At 35.1% G+C, this 23,793-nt stretch overlaps 1 protein-coding gene across 17 annotated transcripts in view; it reads right to left on the reverse strand.

Moving 5' to 3' along the window:
- Nucleotides 1-23,793, reverse strand: part of PEAK1 (pseudopodium enriched atypical kinase 1) — a 256,260-nt gene that overhangs the window by 134,701 nt on the left and 97,766 nt on the right. For 4 of the 17 annotated variants that reach the window (XM_039856435.1, XM_039856431.1, XM_039856426.1 and 1 more), the window contains one exon: nucleotides 18,400-18,503. The exons of the other annotated variants lie outside the window; for them this stretch is intronic. The gene's annotated coding sequence lies outside the window, so the exon portion shown is untranslated. The remainder of the gene's footprint in view (nucleotides 1-18,399; nucleotides 18,504-23,793) is intronic. 17 annotated transcript variants of the gene reach the window in all.

The following is a 23,793-nucleotide window of genomic DNA, read 5'->3' on the forward strand; positions in this document are numbered from 1 at the left end:
ACTGGGGCTATTCTTCCTGGAGAATACTTAGGGAAGCAGACATGATGGCTGTCTTCAAATACGTGAGTTGTCATACCACAAATAGTGCTAAGAATTCAAGCCAGGGGATAAAAAATTGTATAATGGCAGGCTTCACGGTATAAAAGACAATCTCTTATGTATGGGTTGAACACCCAGAAACCAAAGGACATTGAATAGAGAGGTATCTGAACTAAAGAACACCCAGAAACCAAAGGACATTGAATAGAGAGGTATCTGAACTAAAACTAAATGGCCTCTAAAGCCTCTTTCATCTCCTGAGTCTATGACTTTGCAATGTAATGTTTAAATTTATGATCAAATCTGGAAGTATGACAGCATTTCATGAAATCACGCAAAGTTCTAACTGTAAAGTTTCAGTCTTGGGAGTGATGGTAGTGAGGATAGAATGCTGACCCTGAATTACTCTTAAAATCCTTAGGTTTCTAGTTTGGTCATAGTACTCATTTAAGCAGACCTTGTATTACTCAGAACTTTTCTGAACAAAGCAAACAACTGATAACTTTCTCTGTGGGTTTCTTACCAAAATATAAAAAACAAACCAAACCAAAATTTAAAAATTAAAGAGAAAATGGACTGGGCAGTAATAAAAAGTTTTTGAGCAGAAGAATCTAAGGTGCTAACATGAGTCGTATTTAAGGAATTGATCATGAAGTCTATACAGGACAGAAATTTAATGGGATGAGTGAATGAGCAGTTTGTATACAAGGAAAGGTTTCTGGAAGGGTGGATGCAGAAAAGCTATTTTTATAAAAGAAACTATAATCATTTTTGAAAATTAAAGGCAAATATATGCTCTCCACCTTGCTCAAGTCTATATGTTTATGCAAAAGACAAAGTAAGTGAAACATATAACAAAGGAATTTGACCTAGACCTGAGTGTGGACATCTGGAGGATGCACTGAGATTTGAAGGACAAGATCTAAATGATAAATGTTCCAGACAGAATAATATGTGCCAAAGACCTGAGGTGAAAGGGAGCACAGTATGTTTAAAGAACTGAAAGAAAACAAATGAGGCTAGAGATGTAGATACTCAGGAACCAATCTATGCAGTACATTGCAGGTCATGTTACGATTTAGTTTGCTGTCTAAGATCATCAGGAAACCAGAGAAGGGTTTTTAAACGCAGGGCCATAATGATCAGATTTGGAGTTTGAAAAGATCACTGGATACTGGGTAAAGAATGTATTTTACGAGTTACCAAAGTAGGAGCAGAGGGACAATTTAAATAGGCCATGATGATGGTAGTCTAGAACAAGGTGGTGGTAATGAAGATGGAAAGTAGATGAATTCAAGAGGTATTTCAACTAACTGTTCAAGAAGTGTATCACATAGCTGTTGCCAGTTAGGTGATAAGAGGTTGAATACAAGGGATCTTTGGGAGGGACAGGTAGAGAATTAGGGAAGATCTTCTGAAAGACCAGTTCTGACTCTTAAAAGAATAAAAAGCATTGAGAGCAGTAAGAATTTCCGGCTGAAAGTATGTTCTAAGATAAATAAGGACCCAGAAAACAAATGACAGAATTAGTTACACGTTTGGAATGAATTCAGGGGTGCGTGCTGTGGGGCTGTTTGTATAAGATGCTGTCATGAGATAAAGGTGGATAGCCAGGCGAGGTCAGATTCTGAAAGGCTGTCAAAAGCAAACAATTTGAACTTTATACTTGAGACTATACAGAGTCAATATATAATTTTACTCAAGAAAGAAACAAGATTTGATCTGCCTTTTGGAAAGACTGCTTTGCAAGTGGTGTGGGACGAAATGAACTGGGGGGCAGAGAGACTAGGTGACTAAGTATAAAGGGTTGTAATGATTTATATAAGAGAAATTTATGAGGTTCAGACCTAGTAGAGGAGCAAAGAAATTAAAGAAGATGAAACAAAAAATATTTATAAGGTAAAAAGAAAAACAGGCTGTGGTAACCAAATGGATGTGGAGAGTTAGAAAAAAAGAAAAGACTAGAACTGTTCTTAGGTTTCTGTCCTGGAACCAGGTAAAATGCAGAACCATCTGTAGAAATGGAGAAAACAATAAGATACATTAAAGTGATAGATCGATAATGGGTAATTGTGATCAAGAAAATGACAAATGTTTTTAATCACAGTTACTCATGTAATTATCCTATTCTGCATACCATTATTCAACTTAGGTTCAGTGGAAACAGGAATAACAGAGTTCCTCTCTTTTCGTTCCATTTAAGAGAGCCTTACACCTGGTTGGTCCTCAACAAATATTTCTTTAATAAATGAATTATAATTTTGCCAACCAAGTGGATATCTGAGTTGGCTAAGACTGTGTGCTTGGCTGTAGCAATTACAGAAAAACAAAGCAACAATCATTTAAACACATAGGAGTTTATTTCATTTCAGGCAACAAGAAGTCTGGAGCTGAGTAGACCAGGGATGGTTCACTTGCAGGTCAGCAGTGAAATAAGAGAACAAGGTTCCTCCTATTGCCCTACTATGCATTCTCTGGCATCTGTTTTCATATTCACACTGAACATTCAGGTATAAATTCCATTTTCCTGACAGGAAGAAGGCTGAAAGGGCCCAAAGATATCTCCATCCAGGTTTTGTCTTTTGAGTTTGGAAAGAAAGCCCTTCCCAGGAGATTTGTACTTATATTTCCCTGGACAGCACTGTGTCACAGGGCCAACCTTGGCAGACTGATGTCTAAGGGAGAAGGAGGGAGAAAGTAGTTGAAAATAGATGTTTAATAAGCCAACCTAAATTTGCAATGGTAAAATTAATATTAGATTTATCAGAGGTCTTAAGGGAAAGAAAAAAAAAGGAAAGCACAGAACTATGAAAAAAAATAGTAAGAGAAAAATGTAATAGCACCCAGATCTTGGTTTTTAATACTATTCCCCATGAAGAGGAAGCAAAGCTCTTTGGAAAAATGGCAGATTCTAGATCTGTGGAAAAATATACAAGATAAGTCTAGGGCACCTTGTAGTATCAGGAAATAAGAAAGTGCTTAAAAAACAAACAAATACAAAAAAGCTTTATTACTGGGGCACAAGAGGCAACTGCAAGAGCTCCTAATGGCCAAAGCTGGAATTATTTGAGCAATAAAATAAAGCGGTATTGGATTAAAACCCAAAGCATAAAATCAATCTCCATGAATTCATATTAATGATTAAATCAGTAATTAAATGGAAAAGACAAATCTTCTGTACAGAGGAATTTCAAATAATTTAGACATATATTCCAAGTATAGACTGTGCATAGAGACTTCCTTCTAAAGAGTAGAATATGTAAAGGAGAAAAAAAAAAGTAACTCTGTAGTGGAGAAACATGACAAACACTACTTCATCAAAGGGATCAAGGTTAACAGTAATGTCACGTTGACAGTATGTACCCTCGATATATCATAATCATAATGTGACAAGAATGGCACTTTGGTGTTCTTCCCCTCAAAAACCCATACTGTAGTATAAATCAAGAAAAACACATCAGATAAATCCCAATAGAGGGATATTCTACAAAATGCCAGTACTCCTTAAAACTGACAAGGACATCGAAAATAATAAAAGTCTGAGAAACTGTCAAAAGAAGCCTAAAAAGACACAAAAATTAAATGTAATGTGGTATCCTGGATGAGATCCTGGAACAGAAAAACAATATTAAGTAAAAAGCTAAGGAGGCTCGAAGAAATAATGGGTAATTAATAATAATGTATCAATATTGGTTTTATTAATTGTAACAAATGTACCACACTGTTATAAGATGTTAATAAAGGAAGCTGTGTATGTGTGCGTGTTTGGGTGAGGAGGGTATATGAGAACTCTTTGTACCATCTTCTCCATTTCTCTGTAAAGCTAATGCTGCTCTTAAAAACAATCTGTTAAAAAATACAATAGCTATGTCTAATGCTACCACAGTATTAATGCTTTGAGATATATTTTATCAATTTTGTTTCCTCTATGAACATGCATATTTATACATCAAACAGGTTTATGATTTTCCTTTTCATATAAATAATAAATACGTGTTCACTGTAGAAAAATCAGAAAATATAGATTTTAAAAAAGCTGTAATGCCAACAACCTACAAATAAACACAAATGCCATTTTGATATACAGCTTTCCAGTTGTGTACAGGAATATCTAGATAAATATCTATTCATCCATGTACTACTCCTTCATCAGCCTTTCCTAATTCACACATAGCCAATCTTGGATTTCATCTCAAAAGTTACTTTCTCTGGGAGATCCTCCTTGGTTCCCAGACCAGGTTAAGTCCCTCTAAAAGGCACTTGCATAGCTCCCTGTACTGCTTTTTCCTAGTGCGTGTCATATCTGTAATCAAATAATCAATTGAGAAATTAATCATTATTAATGTCTGCCTTCCCTCTAAAATGTAGGCTTTATGCATTATCATAGTTTCCCCAACAAGGTGCCTTGAACACAGCAGGTATTCACTGAAGAGTAACTGAATAAATGAATGAATGTACACAGTGAAATAACTATATGTGTGTACAGAGACCTTGGTAAAATGTTCAAATACTTGAGTAAAAAAAACAAGATACGAAAAAAAAAATGTGCACAGCACATTTGTAATAATAATAACAAAAGCTTACACTATGCATAGAAAAACGAACAGTTCACAGTAGTTAACTTTGGGAAGGAGGTTTCAGTAGGAATTTACTTTCTAGTGTATATAGTTGTCATGTTTCAATTTCCAGTAAGTATGCATTATTTTTATAAATAGAAAAATAAGGTAAAATACACATTCATTACGAAAAAGTTGAAAAATAAGTTTTCTTTGGGGAAAAAAACACCTATTGTCAATCTCATTACATAAGACACAACACCATAGTTAACATTTGTACCTTACATATATCTTTTGTTTGACGTAGTTTAGAAAAATTTGTATTTTGATTTATATGTCTCGTTTAATCCACATAATCACCTCATCAGGTGGGAGACAGCCCTTGGCCACAGGAAATGGTTACAAACGGGTTGAATGACAAGCATGTAGCATGTGGTCCCAGGGTTGATTAGAAACATAAGAATGAAGTCTCCGGATATTCAGTCTTGCATTCCCAAGTAGACTTAACAGTTCAGTAAAAAATGGTAAAAGCTGAGATTTCATATATATTGTGTAACAACTGAATTTGAATTTACCAGCTCTATAACTTTAATCACTTTTATAATATTTTAAACGTTGTTCATATGGTTAGACAAATATTTATTGTGACCTTAAGGAGAGAATACAATAATTTTTTAAAATAGGATAATTACTGACACATGTGACAACTTTAATGGATCTCAAGGGAATTAGTCTGGGTCAAAAAAAGTCAATCTTAAAGACTATGTACTATGTGATTCTATTTATATAAAATTCTCAAAATGGCAAAATTTCAGAGATAGGCAGCAGATTAGTGGTTGCCAGGGAATAGGGACCATGGGAGAGAACAGCGTGAACTATAAAGGGGTAGTATTAAGGGACTCTTTGTGGGTATGGAATAGTTCTATATCTTAACTATGGTGGTAGTTAGACAAATCTACATGTGATGGAATTGCATAGAAATACACACACACACAGCCCCCACACACAGAGAAATACATGTAAAATTGGTGAAAAAAAGTTTGTGTTCTGTACTAATATCAATTTCCTAGTTTTACTATTTACAATGATTTTGTAAAATGTTATCTTTGGGGAAAACTGGAAAATAGTACACAGGAACTCTGTACTATTTTGGCAACTTCTTGTGAATATTTAACTATTTTGAAATAGTTTTTTTAAATGAGCAAAAACGATAGTTTATAAAAAATATCCCCAAAATCTCAAATTTACTCATCAGAAACTCTTTATATTAGGTTTTCATACAAATTCAGTACAGAGTGGTAATAACTGGATGGGAAGAAATATGATACTATGGGGGAAACTGCTTAACAGAGCCATTTCACAATAGAATGTGGTCTCAGAGAGGCAGTGAGCTCCTCACTGGAGGTATCTGAATGAAGAAAGAATCATTTTCTGAAAAGGATATTTTGGTTAACAAGTAGGACTAAATATTTACTCTAAAACTCCTTTATGAATTTAGCAAACATACTGCATAAGTAACATAAATCTCACCCCCTCCGTTTCCAACTTGTGATCACGTAAGACATTAATAAATTGCTCACTCTTTTCCAAATGTCCCCAAGAAACCTCCTAATTGTCAAAAGACAATCCAGGCAGCTATTACCAATCAGATTTGGTACCTCCTAACAATGCAGTCAATATTTTATAAACTCTCCGATGACGGCAAAACTATAAAGTTTAATTAAAAAGTAAAGCTTTGCCAAACCTTGCATTAGAATCAAGAAAACTAATAACCTAATAGGTTCTGGAAAAGACTGCCTCCAACTGCTAAAGTAATCAGAATCAATATGATACAGCTTTGAAATTCAATAACTACACTGATCTAATGACTTACAACAACACTTTATCATTCAAAATAAATTAGACTTACTTTTGAAACTATTCTTACAGAACAGGTGAGAAATTATTCTTGGTCTATAATGGGTAAAATTCTAGCACGCAGAAGGTGAGCAATAATTTGCCCCAAATATAGTTAAAAACAAACACAAATGCACACCCACATACCATTTATAAAACTCAAGGCTTTGAATCTTTTGAGTGATCTAAAAACATGTTTAATTTCAAAAAGAGTATAGGGAGAAAATCCCAAACAAAGAAAATAAGTGTATACTTAATATTAAAACTATTCTCTAAAGTAACCAAAGAGTTAATAAATATTGAAAGTTCTTAAATAAAAGAAATTATGTAAAGGGAATCAAAACTGGTTCTAACTGTCAGACAGGAATCTTTGTTGGAATCATGCAGAATTCTAGAAGTAGCTCTGGTACTAATGGAAAAATGCACTACAGCTAATGAACAGACATAAAGCATAAATATAAAAGGTACTTTGAAGTGTTTTATGCTATTAAAAAGGTGTTAAGGAATAAGAATAAATAATACTAACCATTTCAACTAGCCACGAAATGAAATAAAAATACCGGATGTATATCTCCTATAGACAGACCTCTGTTTTCTAATTTTGCGCATCGAGTCCTCTCAAATAGCAGTTCTACTGCGCAAGGCTATTTTGTCCCAATGTTACAGACCCTCCAATACCAAATTTACAGATGCATCCACTTAGAGCAGAACAAATGGGTTGGCATTTTTGGCAGTATCACTATGGATGGTCTTTTATTCTTTCTCTGTTCATTTTCTTCATTTAAAAAAAAAATGGGAAGTTGCAAAATTTATAGGTTGGTGAACATACAAGGAGCTGGAAGAGTGCTCAGAGAAAGCATGGAAAACCCATGCCCCTTTCTCCATAACTTGCATTATGCACCTCTTTCACCTGGCTGTTTCTGAGTATAATACTCTCTTATAATAAACGAGTAAAATAAAAAAATCCACTGAATCTCTCTCAATGCTGAAATGTTTGAGGATTTTATTCAAAAGAATCTCCATTTATTTACTATATAGCAGATTCTGGAATAACATCGTTTCATTCAATGTCATTTTATTACAATACTGAAATGCCATAGGAACTGAACTCTTGTTTAAAATAAATTACATTACGTGGTGGCAGCACACCTTGGTTTGCAACATGGCCACTCTTAAATTCCTCTGGGTATAAGATAGGCAGCTACCAACCACGGATCACTCTGTAGCTCCTACATAGTGGCCAAAGCCAGGCACAGGCAGTGGCTAACTTGGGCCTGAACCAGAGCCCCTCTAAGGAGGCCCCAGTACCAACACACCCAGTAGTCTGCTTCCGACCACAACAAAGCACCGTACAATTAGCTCCACAAGGGCCACTCAAAAGGTGGTCTTGTCAGGCACCAGAGCCTCACTGTGGTGAACCCTGCTCCTACACAATAGTTTATGCACTGTGGTTGTGGCCAATGCTCACAGCAGTCAGCTTGCAGGTCAATCCCATCCGCTGAAATGCCAAAAGCAATCAAGGCTCAACTATAATAGGAGAGCATATACAGCCCACACAAGAGATACTCCCTGAAGATCCTGGATCAGGTAACAAGGAGACTGCAACACTGGGCCCCACAGGATACGTACTACATGAGGCCTCCTGGCAAAGACTGGGAAATGTAGTAGATCTACCTGATACCTAGAAACACACAGAAGCAGCCAAAATGAGGAGACAAAGAAACATCCCTCAAATGAAACAACAGGAGAAAACTCCAGAAAAAGAAAAGTACACAAAACTATCTATCGGACACAGAGTTCGAAACACTGGTTATAAGGATGCTCAATGAACTTAGAGGAAGAAGAGATGATCCCAACAAAAGATAGGAACAAAGAGATAGGAACATAAAAAGAGAGATAAAAAAGCATAAAAAAGAACCATTCAGAAATAAAGAATACAATAACTAAAATGAAGACTACATTAGACGAATAAATAACAGATTAGATAAAGAAGAGGAATGAATCATCTATTTGAAAGACAAAGTAGTAGAAAACACTCAACCAGAACAACAAAAAGTAAAAAGAATTTTTTAAAAAATGAGGATAGCTTAAGGGGCTTCTGGGACAACATCGAGTGTAATAATATTCATATACAGGGGCACTAAAAGAGAGAGAGCAAGGAACTGAAAACTTATTTAAAAAATAATGACGAAAAACTTCCCTTAACTGGTGAAGAAAATAGACATGCATTCTGAAAACCCTTTCCTAGTGTGACCAAGACAAAGAGGTGAAGCTGAGCTGTCAAACACTTTTATGCAGAGAGAAAAAATGAGCAATAAAAGGGCTACCGAAGAGCCAGAAGCAGTCAATCTCCTTATAAAACCTACATTTTTTTGAGCAAATTAAAGTTCCCAAGAGGAAAAGCTAGCTTTCTATTTTAGAACTGCTTTTAAAAAGATGTTGTAAAGTCTTTGAATTTACTTTCCTTCAACAATATATAGATCAAATTTTCAACTTATAAATTGAAAGATGATTTTTCTAACTGGGATCTGAATATCTAGCTGTGTCCTACTCACTTCTTTTTTATGTTTCTCTCTCCCTCTCAGGGACTAAGATTCTTTGATATAAATTTAGTTCTCCTTGAACTATAATCAACAAATTTTGTTGTTATTTGGAGTTAAATCTGCTTTGAAGAATGGATTAAGATTTTTAAAAAAGAGCCACAAATATAAGTAATAGTATGAATATAACAAAATTTACAGAAATTATAATTTTTAAAAGTAAACTAAAACCATATACTAAATCTAACTTCTACTGGTTAAAAATCTAATCCTATATAGTTTAAATGTGTGTATTAAATGTCCTAAATTGTAAGAGAAAATGATTTCAAGATATTATCCATAGATTATAGGAGATAAAATCTCCCCATTTGCTAAGCCATTTCAGCCATCTGTCTTGAACACTTAACATTTTCCCCTGGTTCCCTATCCCAACACCCCTACCCAGATTCATTGTTGGATTTTAGAGAATGACATAATGAACTACATCATTAGCAGCCTATTAACTTTAATAAAGGGACAGTCTAAAACATCAATAACAAACTACATCAATAACCTTCAACTACTCTCGTGATCAAAAACCACGATACTCTGGGTCTTGACAATCTTTCAAAAGGATAGATAAATGCAGAAATTTTAAATGAAGAGAAATAATAATAATAATAATAAAAGACAAACAATAACAAAATAAAAGACAAATAATAACAAAATATCTCTAATGGAAACAAAATGCCAAAACCATTCCAAAACAAAGTTATATCCATTTCATTAGAATGAAAATTAATCTATATTTTATCCTGGCATAAATAAAATGTAAGTCTAGAAAGTTCTGTTCTGAGACTCCCTCTATCAATCTGTACTTTCCAACTGATGATAGCATTCTCTGAATGCAGGGAATATCTCCCTCATCATAGAAACTTCCTGACCGGTAACCTAGGAGGAAAAAAAAATCACTCTTGGCTCCTAGATCTAATGTTTTAGCAATGGTAGAAGGACTTCTGCTTAAGATGTTAAGATGGTTCTGAAACTTGATAGTACTTCATTTACGCCAAAACAAAGAATCAGTCAGGGTCCATATTCTTGTTATTATTCTGTTTAGGAAGCAGCTTGACATGTGCAATGTCTAAAAAAAATTGTCAGTGACAAATGAGCTCATGCTAGAGGCAGACAGAAGAAAAACTATTTCATGTACTATATTTTGAAAATCTTCAGAAATTAAGTTTAGTAAAACAAAATAATCCCAATAGGGTAAACTATCATTTGCCTCATGTAAACATCTGTAACAACAAACTACATCCAAGAATATTTATCATAATAATAATGACATTTGACTAACATTTAAAATAAGTCTTCAGAATATGCAAAGAAAATGCAAACACTTCTGATGGGGTTCTTTCTTCTCCATGGTAATTAATAACATCATTGGACAAATTATATTTTGAAAAGACCAAAAATACATAACCAATGTTTTAGAAATAAGAAAATAACCAAAGATTTTCATGCAAAAAAGTGTTCTCAAGAGGGCTTCCAGTCAAGAGAGCAGAGTAAGCACACGCTGTGCCTGCCTTCTCTCACAACCAAATCAAAACTACAGCTGCAGAACAGCCATCATTGGAAAATGCCTGAAGTCTAGCTCAAGACTGGTGAACATGCAGGATGTGCTGATCCCACACTTGCGTGTAGTAGTTGAGAATCGGGAGAAATATCTTGGCTGTGGAGGTCTCCCCAGAGGAGCAATGGGTCCCAGCCCTATACCAGGCTCCCCAGCCCAGGATTCCAGTGCCTGAAAGAGAAGTACCCACAAATTCTGGCTGTGAAAACCAGCAGATATTGTGGCTGAGTAAGACAGAGGGCTAAGAAAGTCACAGACTTTCCTCTTAAGGGGCCCACACACGAACTTACTTCATGACGAACTCACTCACTCTGAGCTTCAGCAATAGCTCAAGGGCACCAGGGGCATGCCAGAGGAAACTGAGTTGCGTGGCTTCAAGGGGAGTGCTAGAGGAACAGCTTTCTCCCAGACAGAAATGCTGGCTGAGGGCATTGCTCCTTTGTTGAGTCATTCCCCAGTCGGGCTTAATATCTGAGTCTCCATCAACATAGCTAACAGTGGTCACCTCACCCTGGTGATTCCAAGACCTGTCCCTTCCAACTTGTGGACCCACCTAAGCTGCCTCTAGTGATGATGGCTTACCTTAGCTCATGCTGACGACTTTCCTAAAATCTCTCAAAGGTTCCCCAAAATTAAATAAGCAGCATGTGGCCTCAGCATGCCCCCTACCTCTTGCTGAGCAGCCCCAAGCCCAGCACTAGTGGCAGCCGATCTCAGTGTGCAGCTTGGCCTCTCTAGGCACTTCCAAGCCCAGTGTGGGTGTCAGCCATCTGAGGATGGCTTGGTGGTTCATGCCAGGTGGACCTAGGCAGTTCAAATGCTACGGCTGAACTTGGTTTCCATGCCTGGTGGCCGGCTTTGGTCTGAGTTGAAGCACCACCCATGGCCACATATGAGGATGACACATCCAAAGGGGAGACTGAAAAGGCTCCATAGGGTCAACTCCTGTACAACAGCTTCTTCACTGTAGTGACCAGCTAGTCTTCACAATCAATCAGCCCAAGGGTCAATCCCTCTCATTGACATGCAAACAGCAACCAAGGCTCAACTATAACAAGAAGACACGTGAAACCCATAAAACAGACATATCTGGAAAACTCAGCTGAGGTGACCAACCAGACTGTGCCACTAGGCTCCACAGGATACCTACTACATAAGGCCACTCTACTAAGACTGGAATACTTAGCAGTCCTATCTAACACATAGAAACAAACACAGGAAGGCAACCAAAATGAGGAGACAAAGAAATATGTCTCAAATGAAAGAACAGAACAAAGCTCCAGAAAAAGAACTAAACAAAATAGAGACAAGCGATCTACCAGATGCAGAGTTCAAAATAAAGGTTTTAAGGATGTTCAATGAACTCAGGGGAAGGTTAGATTAACTCAGTGAGAAACTTAACAAAGAGATAGAAAACATAAAAATGGAGATAAGAAACATAAAAAAAAAAAAGGTCAAAAATGAAGATTGCAATAACTGAAATGAGAATACCTTAGGAGGAATCAACAGAAGATGAGATGAAGCAGAAGATCAAATCAGCAATTTGGAAGAAATGGTAGCAGAAAAATACCCAATCAAAACAGCAAAAAGAAAAAAGAATCCAAAATTATGAGGATACTTTAAAGGAGCCTCTGGGCAACATCAAGCCTATTGACATTCACATCATAGGGGTACCAGAAGAAGAAGAAAGAGCAAAGACTTGAAAACCTTGTTGAAGAAATAATGACAGAAAATTTCCCTAACCTGGTGAAGAAAATAGACATACACACCCAGGAAGCATGAGAGTCCCAAACAAGTTGAACCCAAAGAGGCCCACACCAAGACACATCAAGACACATCAAGACACATAATTAAAATGCCAAGGTTAAAGACAAAGAGAGAATCATAAAAGCAGCAAGAGAAAGGCAGTTAGTTACCTATAAGGGAGCTCCCATAAGACTGTCAGCCAATTTCTTAACAGAAACTTTGCAGGCCAGAAGGGACTGGCACAAAATATCCAAAGTGATGAAAAGCCAGGATACACAACCAAGATTATTTTACCCAGCAAAGCTATCATTTAGAATCAAAGGACAAATAAAGAGCTCCCCAGACAAGAAAATGCTAAAGGAGTTCTTCGCCACCAGGCCGGTATTATCGGAAATGTTGGAGGGATTTCTTTAAAAGGAAGAAAAAAGAAAAAAGATCAAAAATATGAATAATTAAATAACAATAATTACATATCTATCAAAAATTACTTTAAATGTCAATAAAGTATACTCCAATCACAAGATAGGCTGGCTGAATCGATAAGAGAACAAGATTCTTACATATTGCTGCCTACAACAGATTCACTTCCGTTTGAAAGACACACGCAGACTGAAAATAAAGAGATGGAAAAAGATGTTTCATAAAAACGGAAATACAAAGAAGCTGGGCTAGCAGTACTTATACCAGACAAAATAGACTTTAAAACAAAAGCCATATCGAAAGACAAGGACCGAGTTATCCCACTTCTGGGTGTTTATCCAAAGAAACCCAAACCGAAAACACTACCTCAAAGGGACATGTACATCCATATGTTCATTGCAGCATTATTTACAATAGCCAAGATATGGAGGCAACCTGGGTATCCATCAATAGTAGAGTGGATAAAGAAGTGGTACATATATACAATGGAATATTGCTCAGCCTTAGAAAAGAATGAAATCTTGCCATCTGCAACATGGATGGACCTAGAAGATACTGTGGTGAATGGAGTAAAGTCAGAGAAAGACAAATGCCATATGATTTCACTTACCTGTGGAACCTAATGAACAAAATAAACAAACAAATGGAAACAAATCCATAGACACAGAGAACATTTTTATGGTTGCTAGGTGAGAGAGGGATTGGAAAGTGGGTGAAAAAGGGGAAGGGATTAAGAAATATAAATTGATAGTTATGAATAATTATGGGGATGTAAAATAACATAGGGATATAGTCAATAATATTGCAATAACTGTATGTATGGTGTCAGATGGGTACTAGATTTACCAGGGTGATCGGGGTCATTTTTAAGTTATATAAATGTTATACACCTGAAACTAACATATGCCAACTATAATTTAAAAAATTAAAAATTAATTTTTAAAAATTGGCAGCAAATTTTAAAGAACAATATATACCTTTTCAGACAAAGGGGGGGAAAGTGCTTTGTATAAAAATTATCTTATAGTGTAACAAAATAACCAAAGGTTCTATTCAATACACAAGCCAAATTTTAAAAATAAATAGAACAAGAAAGATTTACTGGTTGCCTACCACATGCTAGGCATAATACAAGAGGCATATCACAACCAATCTATAGGATAGGTAGTTTTATTAATGATGAAACTGAGACTCTGACAGCCATTCACAGTGCTATTCAGTAGCAGAACTGGAAATTCATCCCAGGTCTGAGTGATAGCAGTGTATTTTATTCCCACAGTGCCACATGTAATTCACAGAAATGTAATTAAGAAATTCAGAAAGCATAAAAATTAGAGGCAAGACAATTATTTTTGAAGCAAAGAAATTATTTTCATTCAAACATTCAAGAAACAACAACATAAACACTGGTTCTAAATCACTAGAAAACTGAACTGAATATCTACATTCCAATCAGACAAAGAAAAACAAGTCAAATATAACAAAACATTTACATACCACACATTGTTTAATAGGTATAGAAAAGTACAGAAGGTATAGAAAATTCTTTAGACAATAAAAATGGTTCACAATTACATTTCATCAGACTTCTCTTTCTCTACAAAAAAGAAATCATACTTATTTTTATTAATGGACTAAAGTACAGCCAACAGGCAATGAAGTAAGTTTGCTTGTATAAAACAAGTACTACTATAAATTTGCAATTTACAAGTGAAGCATGATTTCAAGCCAAACATTAAAGCAATATATAATCTTATCTTGGCCAGTGAGCTCCTCAATATCACTTGATGATGAATTTCTTGGGAACAAAAACTCAGAATCTCCATTTTTCAGGTAATTTTACAGGACTAAACACTGACAATCCAAGCAAGTGTTACTATTTTCACTAATATAAAACTCATGTTTTATGCTTCCAGATGATGAGAGTTTTCTCGACTTTGTTTAAAAACTCAGTCATCCAGATTATCTATAGCCAATTCTGAATTCCAGTCTCACTCCTCCCCTACCCCGCCCCTTGCTAATCAGCACACTCTGGACCATTACAACTTTCACCTAGGTTAGAGTGAGTTGGTTTATAAGTGCTCTGATATTTGGTATAATCAAGTAAATCAGAAAGGTAAGTCATAAGAGAAAACTCATAGTTCAGTATATTTTAATTTGTACAAATGATCTTCAAGAAATCAGCAATTCAACTCACATTCATTAGCAAGGATGACCTAGATAAGATCATTCTGTTGATTTATATTGCACAGTTTTTTGTCACTGAGTTATTCTGATTAGTGATGAGGTAAGCTCAGCAGAACACCTAAGTAAAAATGTATCCTTATAGCACATAATTAATCAAAGATGTAAAATACTAGGTGTTTAAAGTTTACATCACAAAGGAAAACAAGGTGATAGGGAAAATGCTGAATATAGGTCTCTCTAGCTTGAAGAAATGTGTAATTTCCTTTCTCAATCAATCTTACCAGTCAGTTAACTGGGCCTACTCACCATCTGAATCACCGAACAAAAAGGAATGCCTAACCCTAAAAGCAAAAAAATATAACTCTTAATTTTTTAAATGCATATAATATTTTGAAATCAGGTGGGGAAAAAAACATAGTGAAAGTAGAAGTCATTTGTAAACTTTTGAAAAACATCTGTATAAAGAAAATACAAACCATCTGCAATCTACCAAATATAATTATTTATATATTGATATAAATATTTAATTCTTTCCTCAAATAAGGGTTTATGGGTATGTGCCACAAATTCAGAATCAAACCACTTGGTCCAAGTTACCATCATGACAGGGTTATTACAATAGCCTCTTAACTATTTCTATGCTCCCATTCCTGCCACACTCCAGTCTATTCTACACGAAACAGCCAAAAGGATCTTTTTAAAATGTCAGTCATATTTCAATTCTCTGTTCAAAATCCTACGATGGCTTCTCATCTCAGAGTAAATATTAGGTGCTTACAAAGTCCTCTAAGACCAATGTAATGATCCTCCATTTTTACCCTCAACTTTCACTTCTCTTGCCTTATTTCCTATACACTTTCTCCCTTAGTTTGTATCAATACTACTGACCCACACCCTCACTGGAACACGAAACACATCTCCGTGTGAAGTCTCCTAACATGGAGTTCCCTACACCAGAAATACTCTTCCCTCAGAAGTAAACATTGTTCTCACTCTCTCCGTCGCTTTTTTCAGATCTTGATTTAAATGTGATTTTTCAGAGACTTCCCTGACCCACCTTATATAAAATAGCAATCTTCCGCCTCCCTTCCCTTGGTACTCCCTATCTACTTTAACCCTGTTATATTTTTCTCCAAAGCACTTGTCTCCAAAGCAACTGACAAATTGTTTATTTTTCTGTCTCTCCTGACCAGACTGTAAGTTCCATGAAGGCAAAGAAATGACATGTTTTGTTTTTTCCCTGCTCAGTGCTCTATTTCTAGATTCTGGTAGAATGCCTGAGTTATCATTAAGTATTTATGAGGAAATGGCTAAATAATTGCATGAGTAACTAGGATCAGGGTTATCTAAAATTTATACTCTGCTTTTGTTATTTACTATTATCAGGTAAAACATTCCTAATTTTTACACAGCATTCCATTACAGAGATACACTATAGCATATTCAATCAATTTTCTATTTGGAATATTTAGGCTGTTACTAAATTTACATGATCATTAAATATCCTGGTATACACTGGTATTCCTTGCATATACTAAATATCCTTGAATATATGTCTTCTTGCAGAGCTCTGATCATTTCTTTAGGATAAATTATTTTAAGTAAAATCATTGGGTCAGAAAATATATAGATAATGAATGCTTTTAACATATTTTTCTAAACTGTCCTAGAGAATGGCTCTATCAATTTATCTTACTCCTAATGATACAAGACTACAATTTTCCTCACCAACAATGAGTATCTGGATCCTTTTTTACCAAAAGAGCTGATATTTTTTCCTGAACATAAGCAGCAATACATGGCCACTATACAATACTTTTTATTTTATTCTATTGAAAAATTTTAATAGAAAAGTTTGAGGAAAATATAAATTTTATTAGTTAATGACAATGGCTGTTTCCAAGCACTATCTTCCACACTAGCATTTTCAATTTTAAAAGTTGCAGCAATCTGATAGTTTCTTAAAGATATCTCAACTTTTTTAAAAAGTACCTCATTGTTTTTCTATTTTCAATTTCATATTGACAATGTTTTCCCATGTTTATTGGTTGTTTCTATGTTTTCCTTAACAAACTGCCTATTCATGACTACCCATTATTCTATTCAGGTATTCATTTTCTTATTGACTTACAAGAGTTCTTCTTGCATTAAAAGTGTTGAGTTTTCATCATGTGGCATATATGTATGTTCACAGTTGCCATTTCCCTTTTCTTCCTGTTAACGATATTTGACACATTTATGTGTTTGTGCAGCAAATCAATCACTTTTTATATGTGGTTTCTTCATTTCATTTTACATTTAAAAGAACCTTCCCACATACAAACAACATGCTATCAATGGTGGTCTCTGATTGGGTGGAATTCTTGGCTTTTCCTTCTTTTTGCTTATATTTTTCCTCTAATAACTATACATGTGTCAGAAGAAGTTTTTTCTTAAATGTTTAAAATAGCAAAGGATTTCTCCACTACTTGGTGATTTATTTATATATGTATTTCCTCAAATTCTTCTATTCCATTATAAGAATATTTCATCATCTTAACCACCTAAAATTTTAGTTTAGGTGCAAAGTATAACTAATTTTATAGTCTTCCAATTTCTGAACCTATTTTCTAGCATCATTTGTTAAATCAGTTTTTCTCCCAATGAACTGAAATGACATCACTGTCAAATACTAATAAGTATTTTTTTCAGGACTATACCTTATTCTTAGTCATAATATTTTAATTATTGTAGGTTTATAAAAATCTTCTAATACATGGTAGTGCAAATGCAACTTCTTAACTCTATTCTTTCAAAAATTTTTTCTTAGACTTATTCTTCTAAATCAATTTCAGAAAAATATTGTTAAATTCTCTATCTATCCCACCTCTAAAACTCAAAAACATTGGTTAGACTTCTGACTAGAATTGCATTAAATTAATGGATTTGAAAAGAATCCATATAATTTTGAGTCCTCTTAATCAGAAACATGTTTAATCTCTCTACTTATTAAGTTTCTTACAGTTTCTAACTAGGTATTGCTAGAATATTGAAAAATTATGGATTTCAGTGTATGTAGTTGGTAAACAACAATGTAACTTAATATTACTTCAAACAGGTTTTCAGGTAATTTTCTTAGATTTTTAGGTACATCATCATATCATCTGTGAATAACGATAATTCTCTCTTCTTTTTTTCTAATGATTATACCACACCATGCAATCTTTCTGGTCCTAACGACCCTTTATTCCAGAAAAAAGGCCTCCCATCTTGCCAGCTATCTTCTTTAATTTTTTTGTGGTTTTTTTTTTTTTTTGCTTGTTTGCTTTTGTTTTTGATTCTTCACCTGCATTTTTTTTGCCAGCTTTTTACTTGTTTCTCAGAAGGGGATAGTCAATGGGATTTATTCAGCATCTCTTCTACTTACGACTCAGGCAGTCTGCTCTTTCATGGATGGAGAATTTAGGAGTTGAGGTGGCTCTCTGTACCTCCATCAGTTCAGTTCCTTTCATACTCTTGCTAGCACATCACCTAGCATATAAAAATGCTGAAGATAACATCCCAAAAAGGAGATACACTATAATTTGGCAAAGAGAATCTACAATGACTCCATTTTTTTTAGGGAACACCAAAGGAAAAAAAAAATCCTAGAACAAAAAACAGCTCTTCAGAATCTATTTAGTAAGCCTCTAAAAACACATCCCATAATAAAGTTTAAAGATACATTTGAAGGTTGAAATTTTTAACCCTCGGGTCAGAACTATATCTATGCTAATACAGAAAACCAAGATAAAATTACAACTAATGACAAATTAATTTTTAACATTAAATTGCTCTCAATTAAAATATTTTTTCCTATAAATTAAAATAATCTTCTAAATTGTAAAAATAATGCTAGGTTTTAAAATATGCAAGTTGCTAAAATACATGTAATGTTCATAATGTTGTTATTGTGAAATTTTAAAACAAAATACTTAAAACAAAATATTTAGTAAACTGTAAAAATGCATAGATCTTAAAAACACAAAATAAATAAAAATGATTACTTTTGAGAAAGGGAGAGGGATGAGATTAGGAGGGACTTACAGGGGTCTTAACTGCATTGATTTTATAACCTATAGATTTATAAGGTAAAATGTTAATATTTTATAAAACCATTTTATAGCTACTTTATGTATGGGTCATTATATCCTCATACCTGTTTCAAATATCTTATACTTTTAAAAAAATGTAAAACAAAATTTACAAAAAAATTAACTCAAAATGAATCACAGATATAAATTAAAACAAAAAACTATAAAACCTCTAGAAAATGACATAGGAAAAAATCTAGCTGACCTTGGGTTGGTGATACTTTTTAGATACAAAGAAATACCAAGAAATAAAGAAACTAATAAGTTGGACTTCATTAAAATTAAAAACTGCTCTGCAAAAGACATTCTAAATAAAAAGATAAGACATACTAGAAGAAAACATTTGCAAAAGACTCATCTATTAAAAGAGATTACCCAAAATATACTAAGAGCTCTTCAATTCAGCAAAAAGAAAACATAACACAATTAAAAAGTAGAAAAAGAGCTGAACAGACACCAAACCGAAAAAGATATAAGATGTAAAATAAACATATGAAAAGATGTTCAACATTACATGCTGGTAAGAGAATTACAAATTAAAACAATGAGGACTTCTGGTCAAAAAAAAAAAAAAAAAAAAGCTAAACTATGAGATCACCTGCTCCCACAATCACATCAAAATTACAACTAAATTATAGAAAAAGATCACTAAAAACCACCTGAAGACTAGCTGGACAAAATTCCTATATCTAAGGTTATAAAGAAGAAGCCATGTCGAGACTGGTAGGAGAAACACAGACACAGACCCTGGGTGTGCAGGTCCCACACCCAGTGTATGGCAATGAAGAAACAAGAGGATATATCACCTGCACAGGACCCACTGAGGAGAGAGAAGATATAGTACCACACTGGGATGCCCAGGCTGGGGCACCAGAAAGAGATCCTGTAACACTTAGCTGAGAAAACCAGTGGGGACTGTATCCCAAAGAGACAAATGGCTGTAGGAAATAAAACATACTGCTCTTAAAGATGTTCAACATCTTTAACTCACTTGCACAAACTGACTTGCTCTAAATAAGTTCCAGCACAGGGACAGCAACTTGAAAAGCACCAGGAACATACAGGAAGAAACTAAAATCGACTAACTTCAGGTGGAGGGCTAGAGGGGCAGGGTTGGGACAACTCTCTCCCAGGACAGAAGTGCTGGTAGGCACCATTGTTTTTTGTCGAGCATTTCTCCCTTCCAGCAGGCCTGGAACAGGCAGGCACCAAATCTATGCTCTCCATTAACCTGGCTAACATCACTCTGCCCACCCTGCTGATTCCCTGAGACTCTGCCCCACCTAACATGCTGGCAGGGCCTAAGCCTCTTCCAGCACCTCCTCTGTAGCAGCGACCTGGCTCAGCTCATGCTACAGAAACACTCACAGGACCACAAACATGACATGAGTGGTGGCTGCCCTAGCCTTGCACTGCAGACTTTCTCAAAAGTCCGCAAATCCCATTCAAGTGGCAGCTGCTCTCTGATGAGCTACAGACTCTCTCAGAGGTCCATACACTCTATACAAGCAACAGCCAGACTTGGTGTACATTGTGGCTCCTGCAAAGTTGCCCCTAAACCAGCAGAAGGTGCAACCAGTCTCAACTTGCACTGTAATTCTCATAAGGTGGCGTCGAACCTGGCATGAGTGGCACTAAGTCTTGGCCTATATAAATAGTTCCACTAAGGAGCCATAAGCCTGCTGCAAGTGGCAACTGACACTGGCTCACACAGTAGTGCCCAAAAATGGTCCAAAGAGGAGAACAAGTGGTAGCCAGCTTCATTTCATAACACAGCCTCTCCCAAGCACCACCAAATACTACACAAGCAACAAACAACTGCAGATCACTTTGTAGCTCCTACCAAGCAGCCCCTAACCCTATATGAGTGGTGGCTGATCTTGGCCTGCACTAAAGCCCTTCCCAAGAGGTCAGAGACAAAATGTACCAAGCCATCTTTAGACTGTACCAGAGCCCCATCTAACCAGCTCCACAACCAACACATCCAAAAGGCGGCCTCAGCTGGCACCAAAGCACCATGGAATCCGTTCTCACAACACAGCTCGTCCACTGTAGTTACTGCCAGCCATCACAGCCAGTAAGTCTAAGTATAAATTTCCCCCAATGACCTGCCAGAAGCAATCGAAGCCATTACAACAGGAAGGCACACAGAAATCCCAGAGGTGACACCCCTGTAGTACCTGGCTCAGATGACTAGGGTAATGGCACCAGAGTCCCAGAAGACACTTTCTACATGTAGCCACTCTGTCAAGCTAGAAATGAAGGGGACCAAACTAATACAGTAAAACAAGCACATGGAGTCAGACAAAATGAAGAGACAATGAAACATATTCCACATATAAGAACAGGACAAAACTCCAGAAAAAAAATAAATAACAAAATAAAGGCAAACATCTATCAGGTGCAAAGTTCAAAACAGTGGTTTTGAATATATAAACTTGAGAGAATATATAAACTCAGTAAGAACTTTGACAAAGTGATAAAAAAAACACAAAAAGGGCAACAAAAAACATAAAGAACCAATCAGAACTGATTAATATAATAACTGAAAGAATTTATTAGAGGGAATCAATATCAGATTAGATGAAACAAACAATCAAATTGGCAATCTATAAGACAAAGTAGCAGAAAACACCCAATGAGAACAACAAAAAGGAAAAAGAATTTTAAAAAATGAGAAGAGTTTAAGGATCTCTGGGATAACATCAAGTGTACCAACATCCATCATAGGAATGCTAGAATGAGAAGAGAAAGGTCAAGGAACTGAAAACATCTGAAAAAATAATGACTGAAAAATTCTATAACCTGGTGAAGGAAACAGAAATACAAGTTCAGAGAATGCAGAGTCCCCAAAACGATAAACTCAATAAGGTCAATATCAAGACATTAAAAATAAAATGCCAAATGTTAAATACAAAAAGAGACTCTTAAAAGTAGCAAGAGAGAGGCAGCTGGTTACATAAAAGGAAGCTCCCAAAAGACTACCAGCTGACTTTTTCAAAGGAACTTTGAAAGTAACAAGGGAATGGCATAAAATATTCAAAGTGATAAATGAGAAAAAACTACAACCAAGATTACTCTACCTAGGAAAGCCCATCATTTAGAAGCAAGGAGGAGGTAAAGAGCTTCTGAGACAAGAAAAAGCTAAAGGTGTTCAACGCCACTCAACTAGTAGTATTACAAGAAATGTTAAAGAAACCTCTTAAAGTAAATATATATGTAAATATATATAAATAAGAAATAGAGGAAAGAAAAAAACTCAATGCTAAAGACAAACAATAAAAGCAATGGATCAATCAATTATAAAGCTAGTGCAAAGGTCAAAAGACAAAAGTAGGAAGGTCATGTGTAATTACAACAGTAAAGTAAGGAATACATGCAAACACACACCACAAAAGAAGTAAAAATTAACAAAACATAAATGTAGAGAAGGTGAGTAAAAATGGTAGTGATTTTAGAATATGTTCAAACTTAAGCAACCATGCATTTGAAATAGACTGCTATAAACATAGTTCTGATATATAAGGCCCATGGTAAACACAATATAAACAAACCAAAAGTCTACAAGATACATACAAAAAAATAAAGAGAAAAGAATCCAAATACAACACTATAGAAACACATCAATATATAAGAGAAGGAACTGAGTAAATATGAAAGAAACAGAGATCTACAAAAATAATCAGAATACAATAAAATAGCAATCACTATATATTATCAATAATTACTTTAAATTTAAATGTATTAAATGCTCCAATCAAAAGACACAAGGAGGCTGAATGCATTAAAAGCAAGACCCAAATACATACTGTCTACAAGTGACCCACATCAGATCAAAAGATAGTCAGACACTGAATATAAAGGAATAAAAAATATATATTTCATGCATATGGAAACAAAACAAAACAAAAAGTTTGGGTAGTAATACTTACATTGAACAAAATAGACTTTAAAACAAAGGATATAACAAGGGACAAAGAAGGACAATTCATAATGATAAAAAGATCAATGCAACAAGAAGTAAACATTTATGCACACAAAACAGAAGAACCTACTAAAGCAAATATTGAAAGACATAAAGAGAGTGTTTAACAGTAATATAATAATTGCAGGGGACTTGAACTCCATTGACATCAATGGATAGATGATTCAGACAGAAAATCAACAAGGAAACAGTGGCCTTAAATGACACATTAGATCAGACTGATTTAACTGATATTTTTAGAGCATTTCTTCCCAAAGCCGCATAATATACATTCTTTTCAAGCACACGTGAAATGTTTTCCAGGACGGGCCACATACTCGCCCACAAAACAGGTCTCAATATATTAAAAAAGACTGAATCAAGAGTGCTCTCTGACAACTATGGAATGAAACGAGAATTCAGTTACAAGAAGAAAATTGAAAAACACATCAACATATGGGTGCTAAAAAACATGCTACTAAACGATGAATGGGTTAACAATTAAATCAAGGAGAAAATCAGAAGATACCTGGAGACAAATGAAAACAAAAACACAACCCAAAATCAATGGGACACAGTGAAAGCAATTCACAGAAAAAAATTTACAGCAATACAGACCTACCTCTGGAAACAAAAAAAAAAAATCTCAAATAAACAATCTAAACTTACACCTAAAGGAACTAGGAAAAAAAAGAATAAACAAAGCCCAAAGTGAGTAGAAGGA

Source organism: Pteropus medius, unplaced genomic scaffold (assembly GCF_902729225.1).
Source record: "Pteropus medius unplaced genomic scaffold, Ma_sr-lr_union100, whole genome shotgun sequence".
Classification (NCBI taxonomy): Eukaryota; Metazoa; Chordata; class Mammalia; order Chiroptera; family Pteropodidae; genus Pteropus; species Pteropus medius.